Source organism: Bos indicus x Bos taurus, chromosome 10, assembly GCF_003369695.1.
Source record: "Bos indicus x Bos taurus breed Angus x Brahman F1 hybrid chromosome 10, Bos_hybrid_MaternalHap_v2.0, whole genome shotgun sequence".
In the NCBI taxonomy this organism is placed as follows: domain Eukaryota; kingdom Metazoa; phylum Chordata; class Mammalia; order Artiodactyla; family Bovidae; genus Bos; species Bos indicus x Bos taurus.
Genome location: NC_040085.1, coordinates 50,106,908 through 50,134,790, shown reverse-complemented (window position 1 = coordinate 50,134,790; position 27,883 = coordinate 50,106,908). Strand labels below are relative to the sequence as shown.

General features: G+C 37.9%; 1 protein-coding gene across 2 annotated transcripts in view; it reads left to right on the top strand.

The window, feature by feature from the left end:
• UNC13C (unc-13 homolog C) overlaps positions 1-27,883 on the top strand; it is a 706,036-nt gene that overhangs the window by 62,835 nt on the left and 615,318 nt on the right. The window lies entirely within an intron of this gene.

Sequence of the window (27,883 nt, the reverse complement as noted above, 5' to 3'; positions counted from 1 at the left end):
AAAGTCTGTCACTGTTTCCATTGTTTCCCCACCTATTTGCCATGAAGTGATGGGGCCAGATGCCATTATCTTACCTTTTTAAATGTTGAGTATTAAGCCAACTTTTTCACTCTCCTCTTTCACTTTCATCAAGAGGCTTTTTAGTTCTTCTTCTCTTTCTGCTGTAACAGTAGTGTCATCTGCATATCTGAGGTTATTGATATTCCTCCTGGCAATCTTGATTCCAGTTTATGCTTCATCCAGCCCTGCATTCCACATGATGTACTCTGCATATAAGTTAAATAAGCAGGGTGACAATATACAACCTTGACATACTCCTTTCCCAATTTGGAACCAGTCTATTGTTCAATGGCGTTGAAACATGAATAATATCATATATGAAATGAGTCACCAGTCCAGGTTCGATGAATGATACTGGTTGCTTGAGGCTGGTGCACTGGGACGACTCAGAGGGATGGGAGGGAGGAGGGAGGAGGGTTCAGGATGGGGAACACATTTATATCTGTGGCGGATTCATATTGATATATGGCAAAACCAATACAATATTGTAAAGTTTAAAAATAAAATAAAATTTAAAAATATATAAAAAAGAAAAAAAAAGCATATAATGTATCCAGACAATGGGTTACTCTGTTGTCATTATAAAGAATGAGGTATATATAAATGCTTGCATATGGTAAGCTGAAAAAATTCCAAGATGTAGAACAGCATGTGCTATATGACTCTATTTGTGAAATAGTTCCCTATGTTTTTCTATTTCTTGGTTTTAAATCATAAGCATGTATTATTTATATAATAAAAACAAGCCATAATTCCTTAAAGGTGATGGTGAGAACACTTACTGCTAATTAACATACTGATAACTGACTTCACAGGAACTTATCATTACCAATTCAGAGAGACTTGTATAGGGAGCTCCCTTCAAATTCTTTGCTCTTATACCAACCGCTTGAAATCTAAAACCTATTTCTGGGTGTGTGCACCTTTGTCACTAGGGAGGTAGCAAGCTCTGACTTTATTTACAGAGGAATATCTATGTGCATCATCACTCAGAGGGGAATGGGGAAGCTGATTTCTGTCAGTGATAAGAAAGCTTTTGTCATCTAAGATGTCAGTGACTCAAATGAGAATGAATGAGAGCATGATGCCAGGAAGCAGAGACAGTTCAGGATAAGACTCCAAAAGCCTGGGCCACTCACAGAGAGGTTTCACACAGAAGGAAGATATTAAATCAAAGAAAGCAGGATTTACATTCTTAGATGAAGTCATCGGCTGCCTGGCAAAGATAGAAAAGATGAAGATGTGGTCATAAATTCCTCTGTCTTAAAAGGCAGGTCAGGTAGTAATACTTGAGTAGTTTTGTAGGCTGGCCATCTGGGACTTGAGTTACAGAGAATTATTGTTGTCCTAGGGACTTGAAAGCCAAGGTAGGAGGTTGGTTTCGAGACCATAACCCTTTCTTTCCAGGGACGTTTGTCTCTACCTACCTTTGGTCTTGTATTCATTCCCAATGAAACTTAGAAACCAAACTATTTTATATCTAGATGCTACATCAATAGTGTTAGAACACTTGCTGAAGTCATGGGAATGTCTCATATGAATTAGATAATTATTTTTCTTAAAGAGAACACTGCATCCCCAAACAGGCCAAGCTAGTCTCTAATGTTAGAAATCAGGTTAGTGCTTACTCTAGCAAATCAAACTCAGGTCTCCCACATTACAGGAAGATTCTTTACCATCTGAGCCACCAGAGAAGCCCAGATAATCTGTTTTCATTATTCAGTCACTCAGTTGTGTCTGACTTTTTGCAACTCCATGGAATGCAGCACACCAGACTTCCCTGTCCTTCTCCATCTCCTGGAGCTTGCTCAAACTCATGTCCGTTGAGTCGGTGATCCTATCCAACCATCTCATCCTCTGTTATCCCCTTCTCTTCCTGCCTTCAATCATTCCCAGTATCAGGATCTTTTCTAATGAGTTGGCTCTTTGCATCAGGTGGCCAAAGTATTGGCATTTCAGCTTCAGCATCAGTCCTCCCAATGAATATTCAGGACTGATTTCCTATAGAATTGATTGGTTTGACCTTCTTGCAATCCAAGGGACCCTCAAGAGTCTTTCCCAATACCACCGTACAAAAGCATTAATTCTTTGGTATTCAGCCTTCCTTATGGTCCAACTCTCCCATCCATACTACTGGAAAAACCACAGTTTTGAGTATATGGTTTTTAAAATGCTGTTAGCATATTAAAGTAATGTTAGCAAAGTAATGTCTGTTTTTTAATATACTGTCTAGGTTTGTCGTATCTTTTCTTCCAGGGAGCAAGCGTCTGTTAATTTCATGGCTGCAGTTACCTTCTACAGTGATTTTGGAGTCTGTCACTGTTTCCATTGTTTTTCCATCTATTTGCCATGAAATGATGGGACTGGATGCCATGTTCTTAGTTTTTTGAATGTTGAGTTTTAAGCCAGCTACTATAATCTGCTATATTATAAAATAATCTCCTATAAAATATTATAAAATAATCTGCTACTATATTTCAAATGGGTTGCCCAGGTTGCACAGTGGTAAAGAATCTGTCTGCTAATGCAGGAGACACAGGAGATGCTGGTTTTATCCTTGGGTGGGGAAGATTCCCTGAAGTGGAAAATGGCAATGCACTCCAGTATTCCTGCCTGGAAAATTCCATGGATAGAGAAGTCTGGCAGACTACAGTCCATTCGATTGCAAAGAGTCAGACATGATTGAACATGCATACAATATGCTATAGATGCTTGTATAACTATCAAATTATATACTCATATCAATGCATAAATTAACTAAAAGCTGCTTTTGTTAACTAGATTCTAAAATGAGGCTTCCCCTGTGGCTTAGTGGTAAAGAATCCATCTGCAATGCAGGAGATGCGGGTTTGGTCCCTGAGTTGGGAAGATCCACTGCAGGAGGAAATTGTAACCCAATCCAGTATTCTTACCTGGAAAATCCCATGGATAGAGGAGCCTGGTGGGCTACAGTCCATGGAGTTGCAAAGAGTCATACACAAATGAGCACAGTATAGCAAAGATACTAAAATAGCAAAATAACTATGGATGTTTTCTAATTGCTTACCCAATAACAAGCTGAGCCTTTTATATATTTTTTATTTCTGCAAAATGACAGATAAGGAAAATACTATTATCCCAATTTCATAGCTTAGGAAGCCAGAGAATAGAGAGCTTGATCTACTTGCCCAAAGTATGTTGTATAGAGAAACTCAGAGTAGAAAACCTAGGTCTTTCTGTCTAGAAAGCACTTACTTTTAAACATTTCACTGTGGTGCCTAAAAGAGCAAAAAGCGAATTTTTTGCATCTTTTCATATGCCTCTTGGCCATCTGTATGTCTTCTTTAGAGAAATGTTTACTTAAGTCTTCTGCTCATTTTTTTATTAGGTTTTTTTCATACATATACTGAGCTACATGAACTGTTTGCATATGTTTGAGATTAAAGCAAAGGAGAAAAGAAAAGATATACCCATTTGAATTCAGAGTTCCAAAGAATAGAAAAGAGAGATAAGAAAGCCTTCCTCAGCGATCAATACAAAGAAATAGAGGAAAACAATAGAATGGGAAAGACTAGAGATCTCTTCAAGAAAATTAGAGATACCAAGAGAACATTTCGTGCAAAGATGGGCACAATAAAGGACAGAAATGGTATGGACCTAACAGAAGCAGAAGATATTAAGAAGAGGTGGCAAAAATAAACAGAAGAACTGTACCAAAAAGATCTTCATGACACAGATAATCATGATGATGTGATCACTCACACTCACCTACAGCCAGACATCCTGGAATGTGAAGTCAGGTGGGCCTTAGGAAGCATCACTATGAACAAAGCTAGAGGAGGTGATGGAATTCCAGTTGAGCTATTTCAAATTCTGAAAGATGATGCTGTGAAAGTGCTGCATTCAATATGTCAGCAAATTTGGAAAACTCAGCAGTGGCCACAGGACTGGAAAAGGTCAGGTTTTATTGCAATCCCAAAGAAAGGCAATGCCAAAGAATGCTCAAACTACCACACAATTGCATTCATCTCACATGCTAGTAAAGTAATGCTCAAAATTCTCCAAGCCAGGCTTCAGCAATATGTGAACTTCCAGATATTCAAGCTGGTTTTAGAAAAGGCAGAGGAACCAGAGATCAAATTGCCAACATCCACTGGATCATGGAAAAAAACCAAGGTTCCAGAAAAACATCTATTTCTGAAATGCTTTATTGACTATGCCAAACCTTTGACTGTGATCACAAGAAACTGTGGAAAATTCTCCAAGAGATGGGAATACCAGACCACCTGACCTGCCTCTTGAGAAACCTGTATGCCAGTCAGGAAGCAACAGTTAGAACTGGACATGGAACAAGAGACTGGTTCAAAACAGGAAAAGGAGTACGTCAAGGCTATATATTGTCACCCTGCTTATTTAACATGTATGCAGACTACATCATGAGAAACGCTGGGCTGGAGGAAGCACAAACTGGAATCAAGATTGCCAGGAGAAATATCAGTAACCTCAGATATGCAGATGACACCACCCTTATGGCAGAAAGTGAAGAGGAACTAAAGAGCCTCTTGATGAAAGTGAAAGAGGAGAGTGAAAAAGTTGGCTTAAAGCTCAACATTCAGAAAATGAAGATCATGGCATCCGGTCCCATCACTTCATGGCAAATAGATGGGGAAACAGTGGAAACAGTGTCAGACTTTATTTTTGGGGGCTCCAAAATCACTACAGATGGTGACTGCAGCCATGAAATTAAAAGCCGCTTACTCCTTGGAGGGAAAGTATGACCAACCTAGACAGCATATTCAAAAGCAGAGACATTACTTTGCCAACAAAGGTCCGTCTAGTCAGGTCTATGGTTTTTCCAGTAGTCATGTATGGATGTAAGAGTTGGACTGTGAAGAAAGCTGAGTGCCGAAGAATTTTTGCTTTTGAACTGTAGTATTGGAGAAGACTCTTGAGAGTCCCTTGGACTGCAAGGAGATCCAACCAGTCCATCCTAAAGGAAATCAGTCCTGCATATTCAATGGAAGGACTGATGCTGAAGAGAAACTCCAGTACTTTAGCCACCTGATATAAAGAGCTGACTCATTTGAAAAGACCCTGATTCTGGGAAAGATTGAGGGCAGGAAGAGAAAGGGACGACAGAGGATGAGATGTTTGGAAGGCATCACCAAATCAATGGACATGGGTTTGGGTGGACTCCGGGAGTTGGTGATGGATAGGGAGGCCTGGCATGCTGCAGTTAATGGGGTTGCAAATATTTGGACATGACTGAGCAACTGAACTGAACTGAACTGAGATTAATCCCTTGTCAGATGCTTTGTTTGCAAATATTTTCTCCCATTCTGAGGGTTGTCTTTTCATCTAGTTTATGGTTTCCTTTGCTGTGCAAAAGCTTTTAAGTTTAATTTGGGCCTATTTGTTTATCTCTGTTTTTATTTTCATTACTCTAGGAGGTGGATCAAAAAAGATCTTTCTGTGGTTTATGTTTTTTTTAAGTTTTGTGTTTTTTTAAATTGCCTTTATACATTAAAATATTTGGGTTACTTCTTGAGCATTTGATAAACAGAACAGGTATTTATGTGATTCTCTATATATAATAAGTGAAATTATAAATAAGATGAATATCAAGTTCTCTTAAGCATCCCAACTCTGTTTAGAAACTTGAATAAATTATCTTTGAGTAACTGGACCACAGTTCCAACCAATTAATTTTGATTAAATTTAGAATACTCTGGCTTCTAAGTTAGCTTAATAAATTAAATTGTCTTAAATACCATATTTTGTAATACTTTAATCACTAAATGAAGACTATTTCTAGTTTTATAAAAACCAGTTTCCTGAACTTACAACTATTTTCTGATTATGGTTTTAATTTATCATCTCTGTGCTAAATTGTAAAATTCCTGTTTAATGCCAGTTAAAGTTACACATCAGTGAGCAATTTGGGCCTAGATGAAGCTTTTGATTCTCCCTGTGTCACTTACCTACAACTTGACCTGCTTTTTATAGATGCTATGACAACAGAGACTTCCTGTCCTTTAGAGGACATTGTTCTCTCCTGGGTTCAGACTGTCGTTAACATTTCTGTCCAACTTCCCTCCACTCCCTACATTGAGATTGTAATTCTCTTCACAACTTGATTAGGTTTTGCACTTATTTGATTGTCTTAATTCTTTTTAATGTTTTCCCATCTGGCTCAAAACATATTTTCTTTCTCTGCCATTGGATAAATCACACATATGTAATAGTTGTACAATCTCATTTAGCCTTGTTGCCTTATTTGTGTTACTGAAATTCTGTATTCTTTTCATGCTTCATGCTGTTCCTGACAGGCAGAGCCACAGTGAGATAGAATGACATAGCATTGGATTCTGTGTGTCCTTTAGATCTCTGGTTCCACAAACATTACACTGAAGTCAGGCTAATGACAGTAAGGAAAATGACCACCACCCAGAACCCCTCCACACAGCATGGCTACTGTTGACTTTGAGCATATGGACTTCCAATCTCCCAAGGTTAAAGTGCTCCAAGTGTCTGTTCTTGGACTCTCCTTTTTTCTACTTGCACTTTCTTTCTGAGTGATTCCATTCAGTCCCATGATTTTAAATGCTACATGTATGCTGATAACAGCCACTTTTATATTTCTTACCTCTTTCCCAAACTCTAGAGCATTATGATCCAGCTGTTTTCTTGATGACTTTATACTTCGATGTTCAGAATCTGATTTCTTCTCACATGTTCATTACCTCCCATCTGTGACTCTACGATATACCTCCATCATCTCTGCCCTGGGGTCCTGCAGTGGCCTCCAAATTAACCTAGCTGCATCTGCCTTTCTCCGCTTGACTCTTGCCAGTAGCCAGGGTGAGGCTGATAATGGTAAAGCATGTTATCATGTCATCCTCTACTAAGAACTGTACTAATGGCACATCATTTTCCTCTGACTCAGAGCCAGAACCCTTAACTTGGTCCTATATCATCCATCTTCTGCCCATAATCTCTATGAACTCTTTTCCTTTTCCTGCTCCTGAGCCTCTTATTCACTCTGCTTCAGCCACACTGAATTCTTTGTGTTCCTCTAGTTCACCAGAGAATTCTGCTTCAGGCTAGGGTAGAAGCTTGTCTTAGCAGACACTAAGACAAGTGAATGCAGCTAGTTTATTCTAAAGGTGATGCCAAGTTAACACTGTTTGGGAGAGAAGAGATGAATCTGATGGGTAAGAAGCCAGCTGAGGGTGTGTGACTGCTGTGATCATGTGGGCCTAGACCCACTGAATAACTCTAGGACCTCTCTGCTTTAGATATAGTCTGTGAACCAGCAGCATTGGCATCATTTGAGAATTTATTAAAATGAGACAGTTAGATCCCACCCTAGACCAACTGAATCAGAATCTGCATTTTAACAAGGAGCTCAGGTGGTTCATATGTCCTAACAGATGTTTGAGAAACACTGCTCTAGGGGATCCTGTACAGCATGTCTCTGAGCCTACCTAAGGGCAGGGGACCTGGGAGGAGGTTGTCATCACTTCCTTAGCTGTTATTGGCTGAGTCCTGATTTCAGGGCCATTCATTTCTGGATTGTCTCACATACTGGCTGAGCATGCTCTATGGCCTGAAAATAGGGACTTGCAGGAAGTGAATCACAGTTGTTTGCAGTATTCTGTCTCCAGATGTGTGAGGTACACACCCAGACTATGGGTAGGGTACCAACAGCATGTGCTACCAAGACTTCACTGTAGCTATTATCTCAGCCTGAAGTACTCTTCCCTCAGGTATTCACATGGCTAAATCCTCCTCCGCCTCTAAGTCTTTGCTCAGATTTTACTGTCTCACTGAGGCTTTCCTCTTTTTAGTTTTGCTACCTGCATGTAGGAACTCAGAATTCGCAATTCCCGTCATACTGCATTTCCCTGTTTTTCAATTGTACTTACTCTAATTCACTGAATAATTCATTTATTTATCATGTTTATTGTTTGCCTTTCCACTGGGAAGTTAGCTCTATCACAACAGGAGACTTTGTTTTGCTTACTTATTTGAATAAGTAAATTTTCCTATTTTTGAATATAAATAAAATAGTATATATAAACTTTTCTGTTCTGCATTTTGCTTATCATAAATATTTCCCATATGATGAAAACCCATAATAAATGTCATTTTTATTGGCTGCCAGAAATTCTAACATCTCTAAAATTATAATTAAACATTCTTATAATGTTTGGCATTTCTTCCCTGTTTTCTCTTGGCAATTATAAATAATGCTGGCATGAGCTTCTCTGTGCATAAGTCTGTTTCATTTTAAATATAATTTCTTCAGAATGGATTCCTAGAAGTCAAAATATTAGACAAAAGCTAAAAATTATCAAGACTCTTGATATGAACATAGAAAGTTTTCTTTATTTCTGTCCCCAAATGCCTCTACTCTGTAATGAATGAATATGCCTGAATCACCACCTCCTTTCCATCAATCTGAGGCAGGATAGTACAGTGGTTAAAAGCAGGTATCTGGAGACAGTAATTAAGAGCAGGTTTCTGGAGACAAACTGGTTTGGATTGAAACCACTTCTCTGACTTACGAATTATGTGATTTTGGACAAGTTATTTCACTTACCTGTGCCTCACTTTCCTTATCTGTTAAATGGGAATGTTGCAAATAATGTTGCTTACCAAACAGGGCTGTGGGAAAGATTAAATTACTTAATGCAGGTAAAGCACTTAGATGAGTGACTTGAACATGATAAGCACTATGTAACATTATCTATTATTATATTACACCTTTTCAATATAATAACACATTGATGAGTGAATAAAGGACACTTTGCTTATGCTTTATATGCATTTTGAAGTTGGGTCTTGTGGAAGTTGAAAATTTCCCTTTATGTTTGGCATTTTGCATTTGAGAATTTTATGCTCTCAGTGTTTTTTTTTTATTGGTTTACATAGTAGGGATATTGATTTCTTATATTTGGAGTGAATATTTTTCTAACTAAATATTTGCTCTTTAATCATCTATCTTTGATATCTACAAATTGTGTATATTATGATAGTATATTAACATTTTCCTATATCATGTCTTCGTTTTTTTAAGTTTAGAAGATTTTTCTCATTCAGAAATGAGAGAGAGAGATACACCTATATTTTAGATTTAATTTTTATTGTTAGTGGTTTATTTTTTCTTCCTTTATCTCCTTAAAATGCACTGTACTGTATTTTAGGAACTAAGTTCTAACTTGGCTTTTATTTCTGATCACTTAAATTAGCCTGTCATTTTTGAGGGAATTTGGATAAGGACAGAGAAGAAATTGGACAGATTCTCTTCCTCAGTCATCAGAAGCTGTGGTGAAAAGTTTCATGGGAGAGCTCTTTTTCAACATTTTCACAGGAGTCCCATGAAGCTCCTCAGGGCTTCAGTGTAAACTCCCCTGCACTCTTTCTAATTGGCAGGGGCATTAACTGTAACTCCTTCATAGCTGAGTTGAGACAGTGATGCCCAGAGAGCTTTAACCTGGGGGAAGATTCTGAGAGGCTATGGAATAAATGTTCTCACATGGACACCAAACATCTGGCTTTATATGAATAATTTGATGCCATCTGTCACAGAGGCTGTTGCTGGGCACGGTTCTGGTAATGGAACGTTTCTAGTACTTCTTCCCAACTGAAGCTTATCTGTCCTGGGAGTACCGTGCTCTCAGTGGTGAAGAAGATTGTATGTAAGATTTATGAAGACTGTAATATTTAAAAACTTGGTCTTTTACTTCTAATTTAGCACGGTGGAGTTGGGGCTTGGTATTATAAGAGTTGTATGGTTTTAGGTATTGGAGCTCTTAGATTCAAATGATTGCCAGAATATTTTTTCTTATTTTCAGTTAGTTTCATTTTTTATAGTCAAATAAAAACAATTGGTGGAGAAGGCAATGGCACCCCACTCCAGTACTCTTGCCTGGAAAATTCCATGGATGGAGGAGTTTGGTAGGCTGCAGTCCATGGGGTCGTTAAGTCGGATACGACTGAGCGACTTCACTTTCACTTTTCACTTTCATGCATTGGAGAAGGAAATGGCAACCCACTCCAGTGTTCTTGCCTGGAGAATCCCCTGGACAGGGGAGCCTGGGTGGGCTCCCATCTATGGGGTCACACAGAGTCGGACATGATTGAAGTGACTTAGCAGTAGTAAAAACAATTGGAACTTACCATTGATAAATGTGACCTTATCATTGAGAATGCAAGTTTGTAGTTATAACTTTAACAGTGATTTTTTAAAAACCAGTAGAATATGAGCAGCTTGTTTTGTCAGAGCCTCACCAACATATGCTGTCAAACATATTTTTGTCAGTCAATAGTTATGACATATTTTAATTAATTTTGGTTTGCTTTTCTCTTGCTATGAATGAAATCAAGCATCTTTCTTTCACAGAGTTATTTATATATCTGTTTCTGTAAACTACTATTAATATATTTTTGTTAGTTGTTTTCAGTTAATAAATTAAAATGTGTTAAGTGTTCAACTTTTAAAATATTTTTATGTTGATTGTTACTTCTTTAGCTGTGACTCTGTTGCAAATATTTTCTCCTAGTTTTATACTTGTCTTTGCTTATTGTGAATTTTTGCCATATCAAAATTTCATACTTATTTGGTCACATTTACTAATCTTTTATTGCATGTGGATCTCAGTCATAGAATGGTATTCCTTATACTCAGATTCTAAGGGAATGGGCCTATTTTTTCTAGTAGTTTTATGATTTCACCTATTTCATTCATATCCTTGATTCATTTGGAATTTATTCTTGTGTGTGGTTTAAGGAATAAATCCAATTTTATCATTTTCCAAATCACTATTCAGTGTCCAGTACTAATTATTTAAAAGTCTGTTTTTTAACCTAGTGGATTGAGTTGACACTTTTATAATACTGACATACCTCTGAGATATTGTGGGTTTGGTTCCAAAGCACAGCAATAAAGTGAATATCACAATAAAGGAATTTTTTTTTGGTTTCCCAGTGCATATAAAAGTTAACCTATTAAGTCTGCAATAGCATTATGTCTAAAAGATGTACATCCCTGAATTGAAAAAAACTTTATTGCTAAAATATGCTAACCATCATCTGAACCTGCGAGAGTGATAACGCTTTTTGCTGGTGCAGGGTTTGCCTTGGTGTTGATGGCTACTGACAGGTCAGGGTAATGGTTGCTGAAGGCTGGGATGGCTGTGGCAATTGCTTAATATAAGACAAAAATGAAGTTTGCCACATCAGTTGACTCTTTCTTTTATGAATGCCTTCTCAGTAGCATGTAATGCTATTTGATTGCATTTTACTTATAGTAGAACTTCTTTCAAAACTGGAATCAATCCTCTAAAGCCTTATTACTGCTTTATCAACTAAGTCTGTATAATATCCTAGATCCTTTGTTGTCATTTCAACAGTCTTCTCAGTATCTTCATCAGGAGTAGATTCCATCTTGAGGAAACCATTTTCCTTGCTCATCTATAAAAAGCTACTCCTTATCCCTTCAGATTTTGTCATGAGATCTGTGCAATTCAGTCACATCTTCAGGCCCTGCTTCTATTTCTGGTTTTCTTGCTCTTTCCATCACCTCTGCAGTTATTTCCTCTACTGAAGTTTTAAACCCCTAAAGTTATCCATGTGGGGTAGAATCAACGTCCTTTAAACTCCTGTTAATGTAAATATTTTGACCTCTTCCCATGAATAACAATATTCTTAATGGCATCTAGAGTGGTAAATCCTTTCCAGAGGTTTTCAATTTACTTTGCTGAGATCCATCAGAAGAAATTAATGGCAACCATAGTCTTACAAAATATATTTCTTAAAGAATGATTTGAAAGTCAAAATTACTCCTTGATTCATGGACTGCAGAATAGATGTTATGTTAGCAGGCTTGAAAATCACATTAGTCATCACTGTACATCTCTATCAGAGCTCTTGGGTGACCAGGTACATTGTTCATAAGCAATAATATTTTAAAGTGATCTTTTTTTCTGAGCAGTGGGTCTCAACAATGGGCTTACAATATTCAGTAAATCATGTTGTAAACAGATATGCTGTCAATCAGGCCTTGTTATTCCATTTATAAAGCACAGCATAGTAGATTTAAAATAATTTTTAAGGGTCCTAGGATTTTCAGAGTGGTAAATGAGCATTGATTTCAACTTCTGATCAACAACTGGGTTAGCTCCTAACAAGAGAATCATTCTGTTCTTTGAAGCCAAGTGTTGACTTTGCCTCTCCAGCTATGAAAGTTTTAGAGGGCATCTTCTTCCAACATAAGGCTGTTCTGTTTCATGTACACTGAAAATCTGTTGTTTAGTGCAGCCACCTTCATTGATGAGCTTAGGTAGATCTTCTGGATAACTTGCTGAAGTTTCTGTATCAATATTTGCTATTGCATCTTGCACTTTGGTGTTATGGAGATGGCTTCTTTTCTTTAACCTCATGAACCAACCTCTGTTAGCTTTAAACTTTTCTTCTGCAGTTTTCTCACCTCTTCCAGCCTTTAAAGAATTGAAGAATTAGGGCTTGCTCTGTATTACCCGACAGCTTAAGGGAATGTTGCCACTGGTTTGGTCTTCTATCCAGACTACCAAAACTTTCTCTGTATCAGCAATAAGGCTGTTTTATCATTTGTGTGTTCACAGAAGTAGTACTTTCAGTTTCCTTTCAGAACTTTTCACTTGCATTCACAGTGTAGCTGTTTGAGGCAAGAGGCCTGACTTATAGCCTGTCTTGGCTGTGGACTGGCCTACTTAACAAAGTTTAATTATTTCTAACTTTTGATGTAAGTGAGAGCTGTGGAACTCTTCCTTTCACTTGAACACTTAGTGGCCATCGTAGGATTATGATTTGGTATAATTCCAATATTGTTGTTTCTTACAGAATAGGGAGGCCAGGGGAGAGGGAGAGAGATGGAAGAATAGCTGGCTAGTGAAGCAGTAAGAACACACCCACGGCATTTAGGCATTAATTTCACCGTCTTACATGGGCATAATTCATGGAGACTTAAAACCATTACAATAGTAACACCAAAGATTACTGATCACAGATTCCCCAGAACAAGTGAAATAAGAGTGAAAAAGTTGGACATATTTTTAGATTTACCAAAATGTGACATAGAGACACGAAGAGAGAAAATGCTGTTGTAAAAATGGCACTGATTAGATTTGTTCAACCTAGTGTTGCCACAAATCTTCAATTAAAAAAAAAAAGCCATATCCTATGAAGTACAACAGTACAAAACATAATAAAATGAGGTATGCCTATATACTATACAGATGTTCTCCAATTTATGATGGTTTGACTTAAAGGTTTTCAACTTTATGATGGTTCAAAAGTGATACACATTCAGTAGAAACTGTAACTCCAGTTTTGAATTTTGATTTTTTCCTAGGCTAGCAATATGCTGTACTCTCTCACTATGCTGGGCAGTGGTAGCAGGCTGCAGCTCCCAGGCAGCCATGTAATTGTGAGGGTGAGCAACCAATAGACTTTTAACTATATATACCCACACAACCATTCTGCTTTTCATTTTAAATACAGTATTCAGTATATGACATGAGGCATTCAACACTTGATAAAATTTTGGGTGTTAAGTGATTCTACCCAACTATAAGCTAATGTAACTGTTCAGATCATGTTTGAAGTAGCCAGGCTAGGCTATGATGTTCAGCAGGAGTGATATATTAAATGCATTTTTGATGCATTTAATATTGCGTCAAACTGAAATGGGGTAGTCAGGATCAATAATCCCATTGTAAGATGAGGAAGATCTGTATTAAAATTTTATATGTACTTGGGCTTTTCTTCCCCTGAACTTTCTGTTTGTTTTTTTTTTCCCCCATTGTTCCATCTCTCCATTCATTGTGCTATAGTACAGTCTTTCAATGATAGAGGCTTTGGTATATATATTTCAGTATCTGGAAAGATCTGCTGATAACCAGATAGCTGCATAATCCATGGTTTCTCTCTTTTTGGCTTTCTATTCTGTTTTGGGTTTTTTTGTTTGTTTGTTTGTTTTTTTCACATGAAAAAATCCAACTTGTTGAACTCAAAAATCTTGTTGATATTTTCATGGAGATTTTAATATATTACATATACTATAACATATTTGAATGATAAATGACCATGGTATGTTCATAGCATTGAGATATATTATCCAAGAATACCTTTCTATTTGTCAAACTCTGTCTTGAATTTCAGTATATAGCTCTTTACATGCTAAAGTTTATTTGGTGTCTTTTCCCCCTTCTTAGATTGCACACATTGTGCTTCACCACTCCCTTACCCCCACTTTTTTCTTTTTGGTTTGCTTTCATTTACCATCTAAGACAATGTCTTCAACATAATTGTTTATTTCATCTTATAGTTATCTAGTAATAGAAATAGGATGCTCAGTGAAGTGGTTACTGTCCAAATAAAAGGATATATAAAAAGAAACATTGAGATCCAAATGACTCTTAAACTTTGTCATCCTTAACCTGGACTATATTCTAGGAACATTGGACTGATTGATACAAAAAGGTAAAAATAAACCCCACAATGAATAGTTAGCTCAACAATAGTTAGTCACTTCTTTTTTTAAATAAAACTTTTTGGGGTATATGTTTTCCCGCCCATCTATGATTTGACAAATCTATTCTCTAGATCTCCACATATTCAAAAGATATGTCCATCAGAGTATCCATCTACTCTTTTGCTCCTGTTAGTCTCTTCTTAGGCTGTAAACTCCTGTCATTGACCGTGACTGATTTGTCTTGCATTTTCCTATTAAAATGCCTGTATTAAGATCATACTCTGTTAAATATCAATTGCATAATTTTGTTCAAAGGTAATTTTGTGAATATATTTAAATGTGGTGAATATAAGACTTTGTATTTTAAAAGTTCTTATACTTTTGCAAAATCAAGAAGCTGGGATCATTAAGGGGCATATTAAGTATCACCCATTGTTTATAATTTAAATTTGAACATGTGAACTGAATTTGATACTTTTTTCACTCCTTTATAACTTTACATTTTCTGTCAGTTCTACAATATACTACAATATATATTTCTACATATTTCTATATAGTTCTACAATATTCTGCAATATACTAAGTCAGCTATTTGCCAACATAAAGGCATATCACAATAGCGATTATTTACCTGAAATATGTATTTTCCTTCAATACCCTGCCATCTAGTTGAGAGTCCAAATGAGATTTTTACCAAGATTTTTTGTTTGGTTATTACTCTATATTGTTGGTTTTTAATGAAGGCTAGGCATAAACTCAGTTGAGTTTTACATAGTTGATTATTGTTTTTATTTAATGCCCATGAAGTTCACTACCCAACAAGTTGGATAATCTATTGCGATGTCTGAATCAAGAGTGGCCTGTGTTGTTTGATCAAGGTTGCTAGATTGCTTTATTTATTTTCTTGTTTTGAGTTGTAGATTAACAGACATTATTTTAGGAGTTGAGCTTGGTCATGCTACATTATAAAAGTCATTCTTTGTCTACAGAGGCAAATTGATATGATTAAATTCATTAAGACATGATACCATGTAATTAATTCATTTTAACAAAATACTCATACATCACTTATAATGGTTAAAACAGCTCACTGGTGGTATATAAACAAAATATAAATGGAAAGATCACACTTGTGTATACTTTGGTTTCCTTGAATACTAAATTAGCTGTTTGGGAGTTGTTCCTTACCAACTTTATTGTTATATTTTGTCCTATCTTCTTTCAGTAATTTCTCTAGTAAAGTTATAACAAACTGACCTTTTGTTTATACTTTGGTTATTTTTCACCTTGGGGAAATGCCTTTCTTGAGATTCTTTTTTTAAAATTTCTTCTTTTGATTTTGATGTGCACTGCTACAGAACACACAAGCCAGCACTATTGTTGTATTGATGATAAATTTGCTTGGTTCTTCAAACTGATCAACTGAAGATTTTAGTATATAACCATGTCTAGACAAAATGCAAATGTAGGTATTTGATTTTTCTTTCTTGCTGTCATATGCATTTGAAAAGTGTTGAACATACTTCTCTGAGTTGTTTTATAGAATTAATTTTCATGGCTTTATGACATCTTTGCATAGGTGTTATTTGGTTTGGGGGATAATTTTATTCCTATGTATGTTTTCTAGGAAAATGTTAATGGTCAAATAACAGAATGGAACAGAGTTAGAATGACACTAATACAAACTGAATCATGAAACTGGAATATCTATTTCACTTCCAATGAATAAAATTTATAAATAACAAGGAATTTTTTTAATTGAAGTGTAGTTGATTTAGAATATTGTGTTAATTTCTGCCATACAGCATGTGTTCAGTTATGCATATATTTATATTCATTTTCATATTCTTTTCACTTATAGTTCATTACAAGATAATGGATATAGTTCCCTGTGCTGTACAGTAGGACCTTGTTTATCCATCCTATATATAATAGTATAGAATAAAATATAATAATAGTTTGCATCTGCCAACTCCAAACTTCCACTCTACCTCTAGCTAACCCCTCTCCCCATTGGCAACTACAAGTGTTCTCTATGCCTATGAATCTGTTTCTCTTTCATAGATAAGTTCATTTGTATCATATATTTAGACTCCATGTGTAAATGGATATTATATAGTATTTGTCTTTCTCTTTCTGACTTATTTCACTTAGTATGATAATCTGTCATTCCATCCCTGTTGCTGCAAATGGCATTATTTTGTTCTTTTTGTGGCCGAGTAGTATTCCATGGTGTGTATGTACTATATCTTCTTTATCCATTCATCTGTTGAACATTTAGGTTGTTTCCATGTCTTGGCTATTGTGAGTAGTGCTGTAATGAACGTAGGGGTGCATGTATCTTTTTAAATTGCAGTTTCGTCTGGCTGTATGCCCAGAAATAAGATTGCTGATTCATATGGTAGTTCTCTTTTTAGTTTTCATATAAACCTCCATACTGTTTTTAATAGTGGCTGCATCAACTTACATTCCCACCAATGGTGTAGGAGGGTTCCCTTTTCTCCATACCCTCTCTAGCATTTGTTATCTGTAGACTTTTTAATGATGGCCATTCTGACTGATGTGAGATGATACCTCATTATAGTTTTCTTTAATAATTGTAATTCTCTAATAATTAGCAATGTTGAGCATCTTTTCATGTGCCTATTGGCTGTCTGTATGTTTTCTTTGGAAAAATGTCTATTTAGTTTTTCTGCCCATTTTTCTACTAGGTTGTCTATTTTTGTTATTGTTGACTTGTATGAGTCATTTGCATATTTTGGAAATTAATCCCTTGTCAGTTGCATTGTTTGCAAATATCTTCTCCCATCCCATAGGTTGTCTTTTCATTTTGTTTATGGTTTCCTTTGCTGTGCAAAAGCTTGGAAGTTTCATTAGGTCTCATTTCTGTATTTATACTTTTATTTCTATTGCCTTGGGAGACTGACCTAAGGAAACATTGATAAAATGTATATCATATAATGTTTTGCATATGTTCTCTTCTAGGAATTTTATGGTGCCATGTCTTATGTCTTAAGCCATTTTCAATTTATTTTTGTATGTGGTATGAGGGTGCATTGTAACTTTATTGATTTACATGTGGCTGTCCAGCTTTCCCAACACTACTTGCTGAAGAGAACTTCCCATTGCATATCCTTGATTCCTTGCATATCCTTCCCTTGCATATCCTCGTCAAAGATTAATTGACCACAGGTATGTGGGTTTATTCTGGGTTCTTTACTTTTCCATTGTTCCATATGTCTGTTTTTGTGCCAATACCATGCCATTTTGATTACTCTACCTTTGTAGTATTGTCTATAGTCTGGGACGGTTATACTTCATGCTTTACAACAAGGAATTTTAGGACAACAGAATGATGGAAGAGGAGAACTCCCCCAAGTTATCATAGGAAAGTTATGGGTGCTCTCCCCACATCTGTTGGATGTTCTCCACTAGCATCTGTTAGTCTCTGTATGATTTCCTTGACTGCAGGAGCATGCATGAACCATCTGGAGACAGGGTGTTCACATCTTAGAGGAGCAATTAACTTACAGCTAGAGGGAGATGGTTGGAGAAGACAATGGCACCCCACTCCAGTACTCTTGCCTGGAAAATCCCATGGGCAGAGAAGCCTGGTAGGCTGCAGTCCATGGGGTTGCTAAGAGTCGGACACGACTGAGAGACTTGACTTTCATTTTTCACTTTCATGCATTGGAGAAGGAAATGGCAACCCACTCCAGTGTTCTTGCCTGGAGAATCCCAGGGACAGGGGAGCCTGGTTGGCTGCCGTCTATGGGGTCACACAGAGTCGGACATGACTGAAGTGACTTAGCAGCAGCAGCAGCAGAGGGAGATGGTAGACATAGCCCCAGCTTCCTTGAACTTACATGGGCCAGTTCTGAAGTGTGTTCTATACCACTTTCTATGCTCAACAGTAATAAGCTCCAGCTCCTTTTGAAGTTAGCTTTTCTGTGTTGGCTTTCTTCCTTGACCTCTCTCACTTCCCAATTCTCTACTGTTGCTTGTTAACATTGCCTCCCAGGTAAACTGCTTGCACTTACATCCTACTTCAGGCTCTGATTCTGGAAGAACACAATCTAAGGTGGTGAACAATGATTGTCTCCTTAGAATTCAGGTTCTTGGAAGACACATCAACTCTACTCGGTATACTTTGGTTGCACAAACAGAAGAAACACTTCCTTTCTGCTCTTGGAAGCTTGCCTACCTTTTGCCCTGGATCAGAGGTTTTTCCCGCTAATTAACTGGACAATCTTCATCTCTCTTAATGCCATATTTCTCTCTGTTAAAGTTGGGTTGGACAACAAAGACAACCCTAAAGGTCTCTGAGGAAGTAGATAATCCTTATGTCCAAGGCCAGATCTTAAAATCTTACCTCTCTTGTTAGGAATATAATGCAGAAATCCCTTGGGTATGCCAAACGGGGATAGAAAAAAGGGAGAAAGATGGTGAAGAGAAGAAGGTATGAGTACCCAACATGGGGACAAGAGAACATAGAAGAGGAAAATCTGGTTCCACAATATCTTTTCAAACTCAATGGCCATGCTCAGTATCAATGTTGTTGTTTAGTTGCTAAGTCATGTCTGACTTTTTTGCAATTGCGTGGACTGTAGCCCATCTTGCTCTTCTGTCCGTGGAATTTCCCAGGCAAGAATACTGAAGTGGGTTGCAATTTCCTTCTCCAGGGGATCTTCCCAACCCAGGGATTGAACCTGTGTCTCCTGCATTGGCAGATGGAGTCTTTACCACTGAGCCACCTGGGAAGCCCCTGCTCAGTATCAATACAGACCAAATTAAGTTCCTAGAATGATTTAGAGGCAGGAAGTGTCAAGGAGGAAAGAAGGAGAAGGGAGTGGGAAGTGAATGAGGCAGAGATCTTCTCACCCTGTCCTCTTACCACAGGTATATCAGTTAAATCAGGGTTATTGATGTTTATAAATATTAAAAATACATCTTATAATTTAGGCCTCCTCTGTAACACACTGACAACTGGATTCTTAGTTTATGCCAAGATGGGGAATGACTCAAGGTGATTACATACATCTTTTAACAATTCCCATTCTCTGTTACTCTCCTAACAATTTAGAGGTTACAGTTTCCTGAAGAAGGTGACCTGAGCAACACATTCTAAACTGTTATGGTTCTTCACTTCATCCCTAAATTTCTGCCACTTCATTTTCCTTCTCCTACTTTCCATAAAATTCAATCTCTAGGGAAAGAAAAATGCCCTTGTTACTGCACGTGAGATGCTCTTTCACACCTCTGTGCTATTGCGTGTCCCCTTCCTCCTTCTGAAATGTGCTTTATCTTCCATATGAAAGGGAAGTTTACTACAAGGTGGTACTTAACATGGTTCCTTGGGCCAGCAGCATCAGCATGGCCAAGGAGCTTGTTAGAAATGAAAAATGTTGGCCCCACCCAAATATATTGAATTAGAAACTTTGCACATAGAGCCTAGCAGTTGAGTTTAACAAGCCCTTCAGGTAATTCTGATCCACCATAAATTTCAAGAACCATAATACTTTATATGATTGGTTACAAATACTGAGACCTGAGACAAGGAGGTCCTTCTATAGCTTGGAGTAAAGCTGGCAACCCAGTTGTTCCATCCCAATTCCTCTTACCAAGAGACAGAATTGTAATTAGGAAGACTCATTGGTTTTGCTTCAGGAAGATGTTGAGAGGGGAGAGAAAAGCCCATGCTTTCCATCAGGGATAGGCCCTGGGAATCTTGGTAGGGATGGATGAAGAGAAAATCTGTGGTTTTTGGTTTTCTCCCTCCTGGAAGACAGAGGATATCTCTCTTCCACACTGACTGAAATTTCACCAGCTTGAGTTAACAAGAAAATATTCCTGAGTAGGTTAAAGAGTGTGTGGGCTGATGATTTGTCATAAACTTAATATGAACTACCTTAATTAGCTTTCATTCTGACCTGGTTGAGATGCCTAGAGAAAATAAGAGTTTTGATTTAGGGGAAGGGTAATTTCAAAGCCAGACATACACGAAGTTGAATAGGAGCTGTGGGACTTTATAGTGGGGAGGGGTGAGTGATGGGTAAAGATACAGGCAGAAAGGGCCTTAGTGAGTTTTCTCAGGGCACCAAGGAGGATGAAAGAGGTACTAAAGATAGAAGCCAAAGCAATGCTACCTGTTTCTCACTTTTATTTTCAGTTCAGTTCAGTTCAGTCGCTCAGTTGTGTCTCACTGTTTGCGACCCCATGGACTGCAGGACGCCAGGCCTCCGTGTCCATCACCAACTCCCGGAGTTTACTCAAACTCATGTCCATTGAGTCGGTGATGCCATCCAACCATTCAGCCATCTCATCCTCTGCACTTTTATTTTAGATTCCTCATAGAAGTTGTTGGTAATCAGTCAAGGATAGTTGTCATGCTTCTTTGTTTTGTTTTGTTTTTTTCTTTTTCTTTCTTTTAACATTTCTACTTCTCCCTCACTCATTTTCACCTTCCTGGGTTCAGGAGATAGGAGTGTAAGAAAGCATACTAGTATTTTTTTGGCTATGGCATATTGGAACAAAAACCTTGAAAGGGGATTCTCTGATGAATGAATTTTAGGTACTCAGGAAATGCTACAAGAGTAACTTGACCTTCAAAAGATGACCATTCTTTGTATTGAGTGTGGAAGAAATGCTGTGCTTCCATTAAATGCACAAACATTTTGTGTTTGTGAGCATAAAGGTGAGACTGGATCCACACAGATAATGTAGGGGGATCCCAAGATGAGAAACACAAAGGCTGCCCTAAAGTGGCTGTCATGGCGCAGGGTGGGGGCAGTATGCAAATAATTGTACTGCTACTTGGAAATAAGGAATTTTTTGATGAACAAAGGACAATAGGAGTTTTATGGATAGAAAAATCACTGTTTCCACCCATGAATTTCTTTTTTGGTTAAAATTTTCATAAATAATGTTTTATTGGAACCCAGCTACACCCATGTATTCACAACTTTGTCCAAGGAGAAGTTAAATATGAGAGGCAGATACTGCATAGTTCACAAACACACACAAAAATACCATCCAGCCCTTTATAGAAAAAGATCACCAACCTCTGTTCTATACAGTTCCAAATGTTCACCATTTGAAAATAATACTCTCATGACACCTACATGAATACATTTTCTTTCTTTTTGATTATTATCTTGGAATAAACTCCCAGAAGTGAGCATGAGCCAGCAGGTATGAGCACTTTAATGACTCTCTAGATATGATGCTAGATTGTTTTCCACAATGATTATACCAATTCCCACTGGCTCTGGGGGTGTATGAAAGTGAAAGTGAAAGTTGCTCAGTCATGTCCAACTTTTTGCGACCCCATGGACTATACAGTCCATGGAATTCTCCAGGCCAGAATACTGGAGTGGGTAGCCTTTCCCTTCTCTAGGGGATCTTCCCAACTCAGGCATTGAACCCAGGTCTCCCCCATTGCAGGAGGATTCTCTACCAGTTGAGCCATAAGGGAAGCCCAAGAATACTAGAGCGGGTAGCCTATCACTTCTCCAGCAGATCTTCCTGACTCAGGAATTGAACCAGGGTCCTCTGTATTCAGGCAGATTCTTTACCAACTGAGCTATCGTGAGGATGTCAATTTTCACTCCTTCTCCTCTGATGACATCCCACCTCAACCTTGGAATGACCTGGGGCTGTGAGCACCTGGCCACCCATGAATTTCTGAGATCTGACTTATAGTCAAGTGCAAAAGTTACTGGATGGATAAGAATCAGTTGCTTTTTATGTCTAACTTCTCAGCATCTTTCTTCCTTAAATTTTCTTTCCTTCCTTTGTATTCTTAAATTATATGGTTTTTGTGTGCACTTTTTGGCAAAATTGTTCTCATGAAAGAAGCTTTGCCTACAAAGGTGAGGTACAGAGAATTATTTGGAGACACTACCTCAAGGTCATAGGGCCAGTTCATGGTGACAGAGAGATCCATGGTTCCAAGATCTTGCCATGATTTTATTTGTTATTTCTGACTATGGATATTGGATTGGCTAAAAAGTTCATTTGAGTTTTTCTGTAGATGCTATAGAAAAATCTGAATGGACTTTTTGGTCAACCAAATAGCTCTACAGACTTTATCTAAATGTGGCCAGTTTGTTGCTAAGAAGATAATGCAGCAAGGATCACATCCTTGAAACTTGAGAAAATAGAAGAGGGTATGAAGAGATCTCACATTAGCATTTAGGGTAGGGGTCTGGCAGGTCAGTGTCTTAAATTTCCATTATGCTCTCCTTCGTTACGATCAGCAGAGAATAAATTCATAGTGTGACTGCACTATTCCATTCAGTATGTTCCTTTTCACTGCAGGTAGGAGCAGTGAAACAAATGCAATGTGGCTGATTTCCCAAGAGATGATGCTAACACAAGCCAGGAGCTCATTCAGAAGAATTAAACGGAAATCTTCCCAATACATATTTACTCACATCTGTCACTTCCCTCCCCCCATTTCCTGTGCTTCTTGCTCCTCTGCACTCAATCTGTCAGTGGGAACCAACACCTAAAAATCTTGTTAAGAGCAGTTAAACAGGAACCACTCAAGGTACTGTTTAATTTACTTTTGGGAAACAGGCTTTAATTGGAGAGTTCCCATCTCTTTGGATGCAACTGCCAAAAGCTTAGAGGTTTTAATTTGCTGTTGTTGACCATCACTAGGTGAGAAAGCTTTCAATGAAGAAAGCTTTGAATTTAGTTATCCAAATTGAAGAGAGATGACAATATTGAGAAGTGGAATATATAAACAAACAAAATCATTCTGCAGGGATTTCTAGCTGACTAATAATAATTTTGACTATGCCAAAGCCTTTGACTGTGTGGATCACAATAAACTGTGGAAAATTCTAGACCACCTGACCTGCCTCTTGAGAAACCTGTGTGCCGGTCAGGAAGCAACAGTTAGAACTGGACATGGAATGACAGACTGGTTCCAAATAGGAAAAGGAATACAGCAAGGCTGTATACTGTCACCCTGCTTATTTAACTTCTATGCAGAGTACATCATGAGAAACGCTGGGCTGGAGGAAGCACAAGCTGGAATCAAGATTGCCGGGAGAAGTATCAATAACCTTAGATAAGCAGATGACACCACCCTTACGGCAGAAAGTGAAGAAGAACTTGATGAAAGTGAAAGAGGAGAGTGAAAAAGTTGGCTTAAAGCTCAAGATTCAGAAAACTAAGATCATGGCATCTGGTCCCATCACTTTACGAGAAATAGATGGAGAAACAGTGGAAACAGTGTCAGACTTTATTTTTTGGGGTTCCAAAATCACTGCAGATGGTGATTGCAGCCATGAAATTAAAAGACACTTACTCCTTGGAAGGTAAGTTATGACCAATCCTAGATAGCATATTCAAAAGCAGAGACATTACTTTGCCAACAAAAGTCTGTCTAGTCAAGGCTATGGTTTTTCCTGTGGTCATGTATGGATGTGAGAGTTGGACTGTGAAGAAGGCTGAGTGCCAAAGAATTGATGCTTTTGAGCTGTGGTGTTGGAGAAGTCTCTTGAAAGTCCCTTGGCTGCAAGGAGATCCAACCAGTCCATCCTAAAGGAGATCAATCCTGAGTGTTCATTGGAAGGACTGATGTTAAAGCTGAAACTCTACTACTTTGGCCACCTGATGTGAAGAGCTGACTCATTGGAAAAGACCCTGATTCTGGGAAAGATTGAGGGCAGGAGGAGAAGGGGAAAACAGAGGATGAGATGCTTGGATGGCATCACCGACTCGATGGACATGGATTTGGGTGAATTCCGGGAGTTGGTGATGGACAGGGAGGCCTGGCATGCTGCAGTTCATGGGGTCACAAAGAGTCAGACACGACTGAGTGGCTGAACTGAACTGAACTGAACTGAATAATAATTTTATAATAGAAAACTACTTGGGTTTAAGATTCATTCATTCCAATTTCATGGTGGCTTTGGAATTCTGAATTAGTATCTAGGCCTCCAAATTAGATATGCAAACCACAGTGTCTTTCTCCAGGCTCTGGACTACACCACGAATGGTGATTGGGCTGGCTGTACAGCAGCTCACCTTCTAGCCTAGATCAGACAGAAATACTAGGTACAGTCAGGAAAGCCTGCAGGGGCGCTCCTCCCTGTTGCCCGCCCGCTTTCCCAGTTCTGACAAGGGGGCCAGCTCCAAGATTCGTTCTTCAGATCTGCACTGACACCTGCTATCTCTGTCTTTGATTTACCAACAGTCTCAATTCCCTTAGGTTCCCAACTCCATTCTTCTATTTTTTTTTTTCCTGTATGCCAGGATTTCTGGTGCCAACTCTCACTGTTCACCATTTTCTCAGTGCTCACTTTTGCTTCCAAGAATATTCTTCCTTAATGATGAGCCCTGTGAAGAGAACTCAGAATATTGAGTTGGAGTGAGCCCCCCTTCAATGTTGGGATAATGCTGGTTGCTGTATTAAACAGCAACAAAATCTCATGGCTTAATATGATTCACCCCTTGTTCAAAGGACAGCTCAATGAAGATTAAGAGGCTGTGTTCCAAGTAGGAAGGCACATGTCTAGACACCTCTTTTAGGGTGACTTTACAATTTCCAGTTAGTGGGAGAAAATCCAGGAACCTCACAGAAGCTTTTAGGGACCAGGCCATTGCATCAGCCAGAGCTAGTCCTAGCTCCCAATATAACTGCAAGTGACCTGGGAAGTGTACTCTTCTGCAGACAGAGATAGGTAATGCTATTGGTGAATATCTAGCCTCCCTCTACCTCCTGTCACTAAATGACTTATTAACTTCCAATAAAGGAGGTAATATTAAGTGATTATAATACTGTCTCATGGGGAACAACAAGCACAGTTTGAATTTAATTATTTTCTTCTGTGATTAATTAACTATACCAACAAATTTTTTACTATTTGCATGAACATCCAGGTAAAGTTCTGGAGATCTGATTACCTTATCTCTAATTCTGGCTTTCACAGTATTTGAGCCACTGTTAAATAAAAAAATAAAAAAGGCCAAAGTATATTTAAACCAGTCACCAAAGTCAAGCCCAGAGAAACTTCTGGGAATAATTTAATTCACTTTTATGGTCAGTGTCAATAAAAGATAGATCGTCTAATTTAATAAGTAAGCAGTTGTAGATTCATTAAGGCTAGGTCTAAGGCTTTTCCTGAATGTATCATGATGGTCAACAGCTTAATACAAAATAGATACTGGATAAAGATTAATTTCTTTTCTGTTACCTAAAGACTGATTTCTCCAGTGAATATGGGTCATCATTTAAAAACTTTTCCAGTAGAGTTGGGACTTATATTTGTTTGAAAAGTGAAAGTGTTAGTCACTCAGTCATTTCTGATTCTTTGCAATGCCATGGAGTGTAGCCCACCAGGTTCCTCTGTCCATGGAATGCACCAGGCAAGAATACTGAGGTGGGTTGCCATTCCCTTCTCCAGGGTATCTTCCTGACCCATGAATTGAAGCCAGGTCTCCTGCATTGCAGGCAGATTCTTTACTGTCTGAGACTTTAGAGCAAACCCATCTTGTCTCCACTGTTTTCAAACTTTTTTTTTTTTTCAGTGTTTGAAAGTTTATGTTTAAATTCAGTGTGTCTGCACATTTATGTTAAATAGACATGGAGAGAAGTTCTAAGAGCCAAGGATTTCATTCAACTTCTGGCACTCAGCCCTGACGCAAGGTAGCTGGAGGAATCCTCAGAGTTTCTCGCTTGAGGAAACTGAGACCTGCAGAGGGAGGTTTGTGATGCCGAGAGATCACACTCTGGACATACAGGTGACCTGTCCAGGAAGTTAATGACCAAACTGACAGAGCATTTCTTTCCTCTGAGAAGTGGAAACCAGAAATAGGGTCAGTTAGGGGTGTTTCAGTCCTTGAAATTAAGGAATAGAGAGAAGTCCTTGGCAAGGTAGGATTGGGATGGCCACCAAATTTTTTCTGGCACATTATTCTAAAAAACAGATCTTCTCTCAAGAATTGTCTTTCTAATCACTGGCATCTAGACATTAATGTTGAAGAGAAATATAGACATTTGCATTTGGTTGTTTCAGACCTACCTGGGATAGATTTTGCCATGCTCATTCAAGGCATTACCATACTCACTCCATCTTAGGCTTGCTTGCTTTGACAATCTTTTAGCTTATAGTCCTGGCTAATGCTGATAGCTCTCAAGGTAAATGACTTTCTAAGATAATTAAGAGTAGTTCTTCCCCATACTCTGTTAAGTTTAATTTGATGACTATTTTCTTAATTGAGGTTGAGTATTCCTTAAAATGATGTTGTCTCAAGTAATTACTTATATCTCAAGGAAAACTGGAGTATCTACATAACATTAATGAATATTTAGATCAATGCCGTATTTAAATTGCCTTTTAATCATTTACTTAACTTCTGAGAGAACAAATGTATCTATTCAATTGTCTTTTAGGGTTACTCATTCTCCTACCTAATTTTGGATTCTCTATTGTCAGAGTTAATTAATGTCTTATATTGAAAAATTGTTGAAATATTTGATTTTATTCAACTGATTTTTAAAAATGCCCTTTCTCCTAGAGAAGGAGAATTCTTTGTTTCAGCCTATAAGTCATACTGTTACAGTTGTAAAGGTTGTCCCAGTGATTCTGTGTTTGAATACTGTTTTAGGAAATAGCTGTAAGTGTTGGCACTGCGTAGACAAAACTAAAAGGGAATGGAAGGTTTATACTTTTGACAGATAAATATGAGTGTCGATGATGTGAAGTAGATAGTAAGTCCATAATGAATTGCTTTTATCTGTCTGGAGTTAGTAGGGGATGTTTAGACTTATGTGTCACTAATCCTCAGCTTTTGGATAATTCTCAAGTCCTTGGGCCTCAGCTTTTCCTGGATTAGAATGAAGATAAGGCTCCCTGTGCCCAACAGGTAGAGTGCTATGAATCACGTGGAATCAATACATGTGAAAATACACTTGTAAAAGTGCTTACAGTCTAACTCTTTTCTCAAGTTAAGGAATTGGAGTATTATCAGATGAAATGCAGGAGGTCCAGTTAAATGTAAATTTCAGAGAAAACAAGAAATAATTTATACTTGCTTATATGGTAACTCTAGATTGGAGTTTGAGAAGCTGCAAAAGGCAGTTTCCATCACTTTCCAAAGGAAGGAAAGTTTCTGTCCCTCCTTGACTTCTATATAGGTGACTGAATTTCTGGAGGGCCCTTTAGGAATCCTTTCTTCAGTCTTAAGGAAAGCCTTGATAAACTCTTCTGAATGTTGCTGCAGTGCAACATGGGTAATTCAATAGCCTCAACTGCTTGAAAAAGTTTTAGAAATGACTCAGATATTTTGAAATTGCAGTGCAGTTAAAAA